We start from the raw sequence: 13,667 nt of genomic DNA, 5'->3' as shown, positions 1-13,667 counted from the left end.
TAAACCCTTTCCCCCACCGTTGCCTCTCCCAGGCTTCCCCTCCCTGGGTTACCCTGGAAGATCACTGTGATTCAAACTCCTTGAATCTTAAACAGAGAGGAAAATTTACCTTCCCCTCTCCTTCTCTCTCCCCTTCCCAGACTATCCCTGAGAGAGAAAGTAATCCTAACACAGAGAAATTAACCTTTCTCTCCCCCTTCCCTCCTTTCTCCTCACAGTGAAAATTATCTTTGTAAATTTAAGATGGAATATGTTACAGGGTCTTTCAGTTATAGACACTGGGAATACCCTCCCAGCCTAAGTGTACAAGTACAAATTAAAATCTTTTCAGCAAAATACCAATTTGAACTCCTTTCAGCCAAATACACATTTGCAAATAAAGAAAACAACCATTAGCCTAACTTGCTTTATCTACCTAGTACTCACCATTCTGAACTTATAAGAGCCTGTAGCGGAGAGATTGGAGAGAAACCTGGTTGCACCTCCGGTCCCTCTGAGCCCCCAGAGTGAACAACAACCAAACACTAACAGCACGCACAAAAACTTCCCTCCCTCAAGATTTGAAAGTATCCTGTCCCCTGATTGGTCCTCTGGTCAGGTGACAGCCAGGCTCACTGGACTTGTTAACCCTTTACAGGCAAAAGAGAGATGAAGTACTTCTGTTCTATTAACTCTTATTTATCTGTTTATGACAGGCTTAAACTGAGAAGACTTAGGGCTGTCTAACTCTATTACTCCTAATGAACTTTTGACTCTCCAATATCCTGAGTCAGATAGACTACTGAGGGTTCAGCCACAGCACTGCATCATGTCAAAGACTTAGAATATCAGCATTGGAAGGGACCTCAAGAGGCCATGTAGTCCAACCCACTGCTCAAAGCAGGACCAGCCCCCAGACAGTTTTTTACACCAGTTCCTAAATGCCCCCTTAAGGATTCAGTTCACAACCCTGAGTTTAACAGGCCAATGCTCAAACCACTGAGCTATCCCTCCTCAAGAACAGACTTGAATGTGGTGACTAAAGGGGGATGGAAAAAGTAGTCTAGCACCTGGCCCTTCTGTAAGGGGTGCTAACACATAACGGTCCCATGATAGGCTGCACACTTTATATGATTCATGCGTCTCTGTCTGCTGGCCCTCTTGAACCTGCATATGCAACTTCTCTCTGGGGTGTTACTTCTACAGACTTGTTTTCCTGTTGAGTATTTTGCAGTAACTACCCCCACTGATGTTTGTTTCTGATAGTTCATTCATGCTTAAGGACTCCTCCTGTGTAACTGCAGTGCTTGTCTGCTTTCAAGAAAAGTTAAGCCCTTCACTCCTGCTGGGTAGCAATAAAAGTTGAGTTGGGAAAATTGAGTCTCACTTTTTTTCCAGAAAAATTAATCAGAAGTTTCCCAGTTCTCCACAGGGATCTGGTAAGTGGGCTCCGAGTACACTTATGATATTAGCTTCTGGGGGTGAGAAGATTTCTCCAACATAGTTTGAGAATCCCACTTCAGGGTCTCCTGGGCTTTGGCATGAGTCAGGGCTCTGAGCTGCCCATTAGCTGTTGGGCAGCATAAGCATTTAGGCAGTTTTGTAATGACTGGCATGAACTTAAGTGCTGAGGGAACTTAGGTTCCCTTAAGATTAAGTGACAGCTGAGTAGTGACTTTGAAGGTTTAGGAACCTGTACGGTGGGCTGACGTGTGTGGGTTAAGACTGAGCATGCAACCTTAATTCTATCCCTTGTACATGTAAATTATGAAAGTCTCTTATTACTTGATTGCATACTACTCCTCAATTAATGCAAAATAATATACTTTTCCCCTGCAACTTTAGGTGAAGTATTGCAGTTCCAAGGTTGTGGACCTATTTTGATAAGAAAGGAGCTCCTGTCTAACTCATAAACTGCACCTCTATTTTTATTCTCAAATCTTTCATCCCTAATTGCACACTCAACCATCCAACAATGCAGTGAAAACCCAACTTGCAATCTAAGGACCTTATTCTACAAACACTGATGCATGTGAATATAAATACATAAGTAAAGTCTACTGAATTTAAGTACCGTTATGGATGTGCAGGCATAACCATTTGCAGGATAAGGCTCAATTCTGCATACTTTATGCATGGAAATTAGTCCTGTTGGCTACAAAGTACTACTAACATATATAAAGTCAAGTCCTGTTGTGGTACAAATTTACCATAAGTCTTACAAATTTACCATAATTTTGAAAACTCTAGGAAAGTGAGTAAAAGTTTGTGAAGTGTCACAATAACATACTGTATAACAATAAATGTTGATAGCAGAAGGTTCAAAAAGAGAAAGACTGAATTCAAACAAGAAGGTCTCTTGATATAATTCAATGATTATATAAAGATCATGCTTGGTAAATTATCTGACGAAGTGGGTATTCACCCACGAAAGCTTATGCTCCAATACATCAGTTAGTCTTTAAGGTGCCACAGGACTCTTTGTTGCTTGGTAAACTGGAACCAGTGAACTGAAATTGGTGAGCTGTAAATTAGGCCTAACTAGTGGACAAAATGATGAAAGGCCAGGAGAGTGATTCCACCCATCACTACCTTTCTGGTTCCGTAAAGTAAGAGAATTTGGGGATACAAATTGCTGCTGGAGTGAGCTTTGCTGCCATGGCTGCAGCTACCTTCCCTTTCTCTTGGGATCCAGGTCATTTTTTCATTGTACTCCCGAGAGAGATGTCCTGTCCAGGGCAGATTGGGATTCAGATGACACTGTCACCTCCATTAACTCTGGCTGAATTCCAAACACCACCTGGGATGTGAGTCTTTTTGTCTCCACCCTTCCCTCATTGTATGTTCTGATCCTTCTCCACTTTATTTTTTATTTCTATCTCTCTCCGTTTTCCTTCTGTCTTATAGGAGTCTGGCTTAGCTAACCAAGATTTCATATTTTGCAATATTGTTGTAAGTTTGATCAGAAAGAGGTAGCTAAAAGCATTGTAATAAACAGCCTAATGCTGACACAAGTTTGCCAGGACTCAAAGTGGCTCATAAGACTGTGTTCTGTGCCTGTGTGTTGTGTTGTGTGTGGAATTTTTGTTCATTTCACAAAACAAACAAACTAAATGTGAAGTTTCAAGACAGAGGCAACACTTGAGCCAAAAGATGCATTTTTCATCTTTGCTATTCTTTTCTCTTCCCCCTTATGCTCCAATACATCTGCGTGTGTCTTTTGTCATCTTAGGACATGGGACTTTGGACTCTAACAAGAAACGCAGTAACAGCTCCAGCCCATCTCTAACTTCTTCTCACTTCTCCAAAAGGGCAGATACTATACTGCCGAACAAGGGGTTTGGGGAGAGGAGAAGGAGAAGAGGAAGGGAGGTCCTTTCTAAAAATCGCCCTACAGCTTAACAGAAAGGAAACAAGGGATGTTGTTGTTTAAATGTAAGGCATATATAATACTTTACATTTCAAATGCTTTAACTGTTTTTTCCCCTTTATGTCCACGTTGCTAATAAAAAGCATTACCAATCCTTTAAATGTACTAAACATACTGAGGTCTCTGTGTTCCTAACCTTGCTTAAAAGTGCTTTATGCTGGACAGTGACTAGGTTATGTTAACACCTTTGACTATTTGGGCACAAATATTCCATCTAAATTAATGCAACAGGCCAAAATCAGACATAGACACTACAGTTCAGAAAAAATATAATACTGAAGCAGAATTGCAGTGTGCATTGATTAAAAAAAAAAAAGCTAATGCTTTCTAGGTGGATTATAATTGAAAGGCTACATTCTTGGAGTGATGGCCCAAATGTATATTCCACACATAAATGCACATTGTCCCCGTGCTCTTGAATCAGGAAATTCTTCACAGCAGTGTCCATTGACCTCCATACATAAAGTAACTCCCCTCTTGATTCTGACCAAGGGCATAAAAGGTAGCACAGGTCAACATCTCTCCTGTCTCTTCTTATTGCTGCATGGCCTGAGTCGGAATCATGTTCTCTTTATAAACTGTAATGTAAAATATTCTTACATTTTTATATCTCAGCTTAAGTAATTTGTAGTTAATATAGAACAGTTTACCTTCCACCATCTTTTCACAATCCCAGGGTGTCATAAACAGATAGTTAAGGGTTAATGTCTCTCTTACCTGTAAAGGGTTAACAAACAGGGACCCCAAACACCTGACCAGAGGACCAATCAGAAGACAAGATACTTTCAAATCTCATGGGAGGGAAGCCTTTGTTTGTGGGTTTGGGGTTTGGCTTTGTTCTCTCTGGGTCCTGGACGGGAGTAGAGGTGCAACCAGGTTTTTGCCAATCTCCCTGCTACAGTCTCTTATCTATTCAGAATTGTGAGTAAGAAAAAAGGCGGTCATAGTCTTTTGGTTTTTGTTTTCATTTACATATGTGTACTTGCTGGAAGTAGCTTAAATTGTGTTTCTGCTGGAGAAAGTTTCTTTCTATTGTTTATAAGTTGAAAGACCCTGTAAGTTTTTTACCATCTAAAGTGCAGAGATAAACTTTTACTTTTTTCTTTCTTTTTTTATTAAAAGTTTTGCTTTTTAAGACCTGTTTGATTTTTTTCTCCTAGTTAAGGTTTAAGGGAATTGATGGGGAAAAGGGAAGGATCAATTTTCTTTTTGTGTTATATTTACGCAGCTTGTATTGCCTCTGGGTGAGGGGGAAGGTAACACTCCTCTTGGTGTGGTGATTCAAGAAGTTGAATCAGGCGATCTCCTAGTGTTCCCAGGGCGGGAAGGAGCTGGGAGGAAGAAGGGAGGGGAAGGGAATGGTTTATTTCCCTTTGTTGTGAGACTCAAGGAATCTGGGTCTTGGGGTCCCCTGGGAAGGTTTTGGGGGGACCAGAGGGTATCAGGCCCTAAAAATTCCTGATTGATGGCAGCCTATCAGATCTAAGCTGGTAATTAAGCTTAGGAGAATTCATGCTAGTACCCATATTTTGGACGCTAAGGTCCAGATTTGGAAATTATATTTGACACAGGGCTGCTATACTCACTCTTGGGCTTCAAGAAATGTGTCTCCTGCCTTCTCTTCTTCTCCATCAGTGACAAGCATCAACAGTGCCTGTACCATCTGGGTTAAGCATATCTCTACAAAGTGCCGTAGCTGTTGATCCTCTCCACCCAGGACTCAAAGGGCCCAGGAACTCCAGCTTAGGAAGTTCCTGATAAAGAAGGCTATGAGGCCCTGCTCTAATCTGGAAGGCTTCCTGTACGTTGGTCTCCACTGACCAGCAATGCCATCCAAGCACATATTTTTGGAGTGGAGCATTAACCCCTAAGCCAAGGGGTCTCTCTCTCCCAGGGCTCCTTGTAAGAGTAGAGGATATAGGTTCAAGGACAGATTCCCATAGTGGACTGTCCATAAGAAATGCATTCCTTCACCAAGCCAGACCAGATAGGTGAGATGTTATGTCCAGAATCCATGGAACTGGCTCTGCTGAAGACCACCAGGATAGAGGGCAAGACATATGAAAAGAGGGATCTTCAGTTCCAAAGGCAGTTCCATAACAAAATGGAAGGACAGATGCTCATTGGTTCCATCTTCAAGAGTGGGTCCGGACTCACGGTTGGTACCATCTTGTTCATCTAAAGACTGTTCAGCTGCAACAAACAAGCTGGGCCCTTCAGGCATGTCTGATGGAACAACCTGGATCCTGGGCCGTACAGAGACTTAGTCCCGCCTTACCCACATCTCCACTCCTTTCCAGCCCTGCCCTCCTGAGGGATGTCTTTATTACAAAGGAGGAATCTTTTCCAATATTTCAGGACCTTTTTCCTCTCCAACTATCAGGCAGGAGCCCTTCAGTAATGATGACACCTCTGCTACCAACAGAACGGTCCTCAGAGTCAGTAGAGATAGCTACATCAGTATCTCCGTGAAGGTACAGGAGCCTTGTCAGACAGGTATCCCTCCAGGCATGACCCCCTTCCAACTAACACAGCTATACTACAGCCAGTCAGAGCAGTATGGCCCACACCAGCATCTTATGCCCCTATACCAAAAAAAGTGAAGTGAGGTTATTTTGTTCCTGCCAAAGGAGCTGACTTTTTGTTTTCTTATCCTGCCTCCAACTTATTGGTAGTATAAGTGGCCACAGAAAAAGCTCGGTCACTTGAACGAAAATCCACCCTTGACTCAAAGGGGCTTGACCTCCTGGGAAGGAAGGTTTCCTTCGCAGGTCTGCAATTTCGTGTAGCTAACTACCAAGTGTTACTAGCAAAATATGATTTTAACAATTATACCAGTTTTGCAGACTTTAAAGATAAACTTCCCATGGAGGACAGAACCCAGTTTCAGTCCCTACTAGATGAGGGGAAGTTAGAAGCAAAGGTGACCCTCCAGACTATGATAGATGCTGCAGATACAATGCCCAAGACTTTGGCCATGGGACTTGTCATCTGGTTGGACTTGTGTCTACAATCACCAGCGTTTCATAGAGAGGTCCGAAACTCCATCCAGGACCTCCCCTTCAATGAGTCCAACCTTGTTAATAAAAAGGACAAATCCCTGCACTCAATAAAGGACTCTTCTTTTTTCACAAACTTCCTTCCTGATCCCTTTTTGGGGATAACTGATCAGTTGATTCTTCATCAGGAGGCAGAATCCCTTTTACACCGTGGTATGATAGATCACAGCCTGCCTCAGTACCAAAGGAGAGGGTTCTACTCTCCATAACACCTAATTTTCAAAAAAAGACTTAAGGTGGAGACGCATCCTGGCCCTTCAACAACTCTACATCTTTATCTGAAAGCTGAAATTCAAGATGACTATGCTGGCATCTATAATCCCCTCCCCCCAGGAAGGGATGTGGGTCACAGCTCTTGATATGAAGGATGCATATTTCCTCTTTGAAATTCACCCATCCCACAAGAAGTTCCTGCATTTCATGGTGGGAGAGGAACATTACCAGTTTTGGGTCCTCTCCTTTGGACTCTCTACAGTACCCAGGGTATTCATGAAAGCCCTGATGAGGTGCAAGGGCCATAAGGTGTTCCCATCCTGGATGACTGGCTCCTGGTAGGCCAATGTTGTCAGGAAGTCATTCCAGTGACATGATGTCTTTAGCAACTTCATGCTACTTTAGGCATTTGTATAAATGAAAAAAAAAGTCCATTTTGTCTTCCACAAGGACAATAAACTTTATTGGCGAATGATTGGACTCCATCTCTGTGACAGCATTTCTTCCCACAGACAGATTTCATGTGATAAGCAGCCTGATTTCCCACGAACAATGGCCCATGATTGCTGTTGTGCCACATGGCTGCATGTTGCTATATGACAGTGTTTCACCAGACTCCTCTTGTACCATCTGCAAGCCTGACTCCACTTGCCTTACCAACCAGAGACCACATTGACTCCAAGGTAACTATTCCCTTGAGAATTCTCACCTCCCTCACTTCGTGGTTGAACTCAAACAAAGTCATGGTGGTGATTTCTTTCAACCCTCTCATACCAAGATCTACTTTTTGACAGACACCTCCCTTTATGAGCTCAGATGCACATCTGGACTATCACATTGCTGTGGAACCCACAGGAGGCCAGGTTCCATATAAATTTACTGGGACTGAGGGCAGTTCATGTCAGATACAAGGCCTTCCTTCCCTTTGTATTCTCATTCCATGTACAGATAATGTCAGATAACATCATCACGGTGGTGTATATGAACAAAAGGGAGGAGTGAGATCTCATTTTCCTCTGCCTGGAAGCAGTCAGACTTTGGAACTGATACACCAGAAACCACATCAAGATACATGGCCTGTATATTCAGGGTGTTCACAGCTCCCTGGCAGACAAACTAAGCATGAACCATCCCCTCATTATCACAAGTTATAGGGAAGATCTATCGCAACAGAGCCACTGTGATCCTCCTTAGCACCCTACTGTCCCAGACAATTCTAATTCATGAAACTTCTAACAGGTGTGTATACCCCCACCTATAAGGATCCACCCTTGGATTTCCTAAGGTAGGATGGAAGAAAAATCGAGCACCCCAACCTGGATGCTCTCCACCTCAAGGCCTGGTGTTTTGGATGGGCATCAGAAATAGAATGCTCATGCTTTGTTCCCATTTAGGAAATCCTTAACCAAAGTAGATCCTGCTACCTAGGCAAATGGAGATCCGTTCAACCTCAGTATGCCTCCACCAATATTTGCTAGCTAGCTGGAATGCTCACAGTATCTAAACTATCACCTTTTCTTAAAACCTGCAGGTCTAGCCCTTAGTTTGCTGTGGATACACCTAGCAGTGATTAGTGCCTTCTTTCCCCTAGTAGAAGGATGTTCTGTCTTTACTCACCCAGAGACTGTACGATTAATAAAAGGCTTGATCACAACCTCCCTACCAGTCATTAAACCTATGCCTCAATGGGACCCTAACCTTGTTCTCTCAACACTCATAAGTCTGACCTCCAATCTATGACAACTTGTGCCATGACCAACCTGTCCATGAAGGTGGTGTTCTTAGTGTTCATTGCTTTGATCAGAAGGAGGGGCCATTAGGGCTAATCCTTCGTTTACAGTGTTTCACAAAGAGAAGATTTCCTTTAGATTACACCCCAAATTTATCTCCAAGATTGTTTGAGTTCCATACCAGACAAACCATACACTTACCTGTATTTTTCCTGAAACCCCATGCTTCTTCCAAAGACAAGAGACACCACTCCCTTGATATCAGGCACATACTGGCATTCTACCTGCAAATAACCAAACCCATTAGAAAATCTGAGACTCTTTATTGCAATAGGAGAAAGATCTTGAGGGCAAGCCCAGGGGATTTCTAAGTGGGTTTTGGAATACAACTTACAATGCTACAAAATAGCTCAAAAATCCTTCTCCCGGGATACTACTGTTCACACCATGTAAGCATAAGCTGCTCAGCATGATCCTTATTGAACATTCTGCTGAAGGACATTTACAGGGCAAAAACTTGGAGACCTGTTCACACGTTTGTGACATTCTACACTAAGGGTTGGTAACCTTCGGCATGCAGCCCATCAGGGTAAGCTGCTGGCGGGCCAGGAGACATTTTGCTGATGTTGACCGTCTGCAGATACAGCCTCCGGGCAGCTGCCAGTGGCTGTGGTTCACTGTTCCCAGCCATTATGAGCTGCGGGAAGTGGTGCAGGCTGCAAGAATGTGCTGGCCATCTCTTCCCACAGCTCCCATTAGCCAAGAATCGTGAACTGTGGCCCCTGGGAGCTGCAGGGGGTGGTCCCTGCAGATTACTCTGCTGGGCACCAGGCTGAAGTTTGCGACCCCTGCACTACACTCCAGTCCAGGCAGCAACTGCAGAGGCAGCTGTAAGAATGGCAGTACTACAAGCATCTCTGCTGACACCTTTCTCACACCCTCCTTCAATCTGCACACTGCTTTCCAATATGTGGAATATCATCACTCAAAGAAAAAATGGAGGTTACTTACCATAAATATAGGTTCTTCAAGATGTGTGGTCCATATCTGTATTCTATTACCTGCCCTACATCCCCTATGCTTTGGATCCAGTTAGATTGCAGTAAGAGAAGCAACTGGAGAGGCATTGACCCATACTGCCTTTATGCCATTGGTCAGGAACCTGAAGGGAACTACCGCAGAAGTGTGGATCAATGGAAACTGCTGTGAAAAATTTCCAGGCTTGGCTGGATGATGTGCATGCGTACACACATATGAAATATAGATAGTGACCATACATTGAAGAACCACTAGTTACTGTAAGTAACTGTGATTCTGCCTTAATTTTTGGTAGGATTTGAATGAAGAAAGGGAGGTCATCTGGTATAGCCTCTTTAAAAATAAATGCTATTATGTGTGTTCTTGCAACCTTCAGAAATAATAAATTCCATAAAGTACAAAGATCAGTAGAATTTGATTACCCACTAAGAAGATGTTAAACTGAATGTGTAACTTCTTGGACTCTGCCAAGAGAATGAGATCACATAATGCAGAACATGAAAAGTATGAAAGTTATTGAAGACTGTGTTAATATCTAGAGTGCATTATTAGCTTGAAAAGGCTAAGAGTCAATATATGGCTCCATTAGTTGATTCAGAATGATTAAAATGAGAAACTACATCTTTCTGTGACTGTTCACTGAACTGTTTGTGACAAAAATTAGAGATACTACTCACTGGAAGAGGTTTCCCTACACCTTTTAAACTTTCTACACATATAATTCAAACTCCATTTTAATACAGTATTCAAATGGACAGTAAATTGCCTTTATTACTTACTAATGCTGGATGTAAAGAATCCTTTTACCAACCTGGATAGTAGCTGTTCTTTAAAAAACAAAAACCCCCACACAGAGAACTTCTGAGTTTTATATTGTGTTTCTAGTCCCGTAGACAAAAGCAAAACTTTGTCTCTGATACCAATCATGCAGAGAGCTATCAGTATGATCAGATTTACTTAATCTTACTATACGACACTTAGCTCTCATGCACTGATTTAAGTAACTTTTATTTTACCCCCCCAAAATCTCTAACTCACCCAAGGTCCATCAATGGCTATTAGACAGGATCGACATGGATGGTGATCCTAGCTTCTGTTTGCCAGAATCTGGGTGTTATAACCTTAGTCCCAGATCTGGACCTTAGCGTCCAAAATATGGGGGTTAGCATGAAAACCTCCAAGCTTAGTCACCAGCTTGGACCTGGTACCTGCTGCCACCACCCAAAAAATTAGAGTGTTTTGGGGCACTCTGGTCCCACTGAAAAACCTTCCCTGGGGACCCCAAGACCCAAATCCCTTGAGTCTCACAACAAAGGGAAATAATCCTTTTTCCCTTCCCCCCTCCAGATGCTCCTGGAGAGATACACAGACCCAAGCTCTGTGAATCCAAACCGAGGGACTTGCCCTCTCCGTTTCCAATCCTGGAAACAAAAGTACTTTCCTATTCCCCCCAGAGGGAATGCAAAATCAGGCTAGCCAATTCAATGCACCCAGATTTCCCCTGATTCCTTCCTCCCACCAATTCCCTGGTGAGTACAGACTCAATTTTCCTGAAGTAAAGAAAAACTCCAACAGGTCTTAAAAGAAAGCTTTATATAAAAAGAAGAAAAAATACAAATGATCTCTCTGTATTAAGATAACACAATACAGGGCAATTTCTTAAAAGAATATTGAATAAACAGCCTTATTCAAAAAGAATACAAATCAAAGCACTCCAGCACTTATATTTATGCAAATACCAAAGAAAAGAAACCATATAACTTACTATCTGATCTCTTTGTCCTTACACTTAGAAACAAAAGATTAGAAAACAGAACTACTTCTCCAAAGCTCAGAGACAGCAGGCAGACAGAAACAAAGACCCTCAGACACACAATTCCCTCCACCCAAAGTTGAAAAAATCCGGTTTCCTGATTGGTTCTCTGGTCAGGTGCTTTAGGTGAAAGAGACATTAACCCTTAGCTATCTGTTTATGACACGCCCCCCAAATTGCAGACAGTGGGGAAGCTCACTGGCGGCAATTTTCTTCTAGAACTTGAAAATAAACAGGTTAATACAACACATGCACCTTTACATATACCCCTAAGTATATAACTAACAGACTTCTACATTTTAAGAACACTTTTTAACTACTGGATTCTGGGAAACTCTCACGGGAGAGAGCATCAGCAACTTTGTTAGAAGCTCCTGTGATGTGTTGAATTTCAAAATCAAAATCATGGAGAGCTAAACTCCAACGAAGAAGTTTCTTGTTGTTCCCCTTGGCAGTATGAAGCCACTTTAGTGCAGCATGGTCAGTTTGTAGTTTGAACCGCCATCCCCAAACATATGGGCGTAGCTTTTCCAGGGCGTACACAATGGCATAGCATTCCTTTTCACTGACTGACCAGTGACTTTCCCTCTCAGACAGTTTCTTGCTGAGAAACACGACAGGATGGAAGTTGTGATCTGTTGCTTCCTGCATGAGCACTGCTCCTATACCACGCTCAGATGCATCCGTGGTTACTAGGAATGGCTTGTCAAAGTCCGGGGCCCTGAGCACAGGGTCAGACATGAGCGTTGCCTTAAGCTGGGTAAAGGCTTTTTGACACTCATCAGTCCACTTAACGGCATTTGGCTGGGTCTTTTTGGTCAGGTCGGTCAATGGGGCAGCGATTTGGCTGTAGTGTGGTACAAATCGCCTGTAGTATCCGGGCAAGCCTAAGAAGGATTGGACTTGCTTTTTGGACCGTGGGACAGGCCACTTTTGGATAGCATCCACCTTGGCCTGTAGGGGGTTTATGGTTCCTCGACCCACCTGGTGCCCCAGGTAAGTCACTCTGTTTTGGCCTATTTGACACTTTTTGGCCTTAACAGTTAGTCCTGCCTGCCTGATGCGCTCAAAGACCTTTTCCAGGTGGAGTAGGTGTTCGGGCCAGGAGTCTGAAAAAATGGCCACATCATCGAGGTAGGCAATTGCAAATTCTCCCAGTCCAGCTAGTAGACCATCTACCAGCCTCTGGAAGGTGGCGGGTGCATTTCGAAGGCCGAAAGGAAGGACATTGAATTCATATACCCCCGCATGGGTGACGAATGCTGACCTCTCCTTGGCAGGTTCATCTAGCGGTACTTGCCAGTACCCCTTGGTTAAGTCTATTGTAGAGATGAACTGGGCACGTCCCAACTTCTCCAATAGCTCATCAGTACGTGGCATTGGATAGTTGTCCGGACGAGTTACAGCATTTAGCTTACGGTAGTCCACGCAAAAGCATATTTCCCCATCTGGTTTGGGTACCAGAACCACTGGAGATGCCCATGCACTGGTAGATGAGCAGATTATACCCATCTGTAGCATGTTCTGGATCTCCCGTTCTACAGCAGCTTGGGCATGAGGAGACACCCGGTAGGGTGGGGTTCTGATTGGGTGAGCATTACCTGTATCAATGGAGTGGTATGCCTGTTCAGTCCGTCCTGGGGTGGCTGAGAACAATGGGGCGAAGCTAGTGCAAAGCTCCTTGATTTGTTGCTGCTGCAGATGTTCCAGGGTGGTTGAGAGGTTCACCTCTTCCACACCACCGTCTTTTTTTCCGTCGTAGTAGACACCGTCAGGCCACTCAGCATCATCTCCCTGGACTGTAAACTGACAAACCTGTAAGTCTCTGGAATAGAAAGGCTTGAGAGAATTAACATGGTACACTTTAGGCTTTAGTGGGGAATTGGGAAATGCTATGAGGTAGTTTACATTTCCCAGGCGCTCTTGGACCGTGAATGGCCCTTGCCATGATGCTTCCATCTTATGGGCCTGTTGCGCCTTCAAGACCATAACCTGGTCTCCTACCTTGAAGGAACGTTCTCTGGCATGTCTGTCATACCAGGCCTTTTGCTCTTTTTGAGCATCCTTTAGGTTCTCTCTAGCAAGGGCTAAAGAGTGTTGGAGGGTGCTTTGTAGGTTGCTTACAAAGTCCAGAATGTTAGTTCCTGGAGAAGGCGTAAACCCTTCCCATTGCTGCTTCACCAACTGTAATGGCCCCTTAACCTCGTGACCATACACAAGTTCAAATGGTGAAAACCCTAAACTGGGATGTGGTACAGCCCTGTAGGCAAACAGCAACTGCTGCAACACTAGGTCCCAATTATTGGAGAATTCGTTGATGAATTTTCGTATCATGGCCCCCAAAGTTCCATTGAACCTTTCCACCAGGCCATTGGTTTGATGGTGGTACGGGGTGGCAACCAAGT

General features: G+C 43.5%; 1 long non-coding RNA gene across 1 annotated transcript; it reads right to left on the bottom strand.

The window, feature by feature from the left end:
* Window positions 1-904: 904 nt before the first annotated feature.
* On the bottom strand, window positions 905-6,378 carry LOC115648032. Its single transcript, XR_003999432.1, has 3 exons — window positions 6,368-6,378; window positions 4,060-4,069; window positions 905-989 (listed from the first exon to the last, which is right to left on the bottom strand). It is a non-coding gene; the product is annotated as an uncharacterized LOC115648032 (long non-coding RNA).
* Window positions 6,379-13,667: the final 7,289 nt, after the last annotated feature.

This window comes from Gopherus evgoodei, chromosome 1 (assembly GCF_007399415.2).
Source record: "Gopherus evgoodei ecotype Sinaloan lineage chromosome 1, rGopEvg1_v1.p, whole genome shotgun sequence".
In the NCBI taxonomy this organism is placed as follows: Eukaryota; Metazoa; Chordata; order Testudines; family Testudinidae; genus Gopherus; species Gopherus evgoodei.
This window is presented reverse-complemented; position numbering and strand designations above follow the sequence as displayed.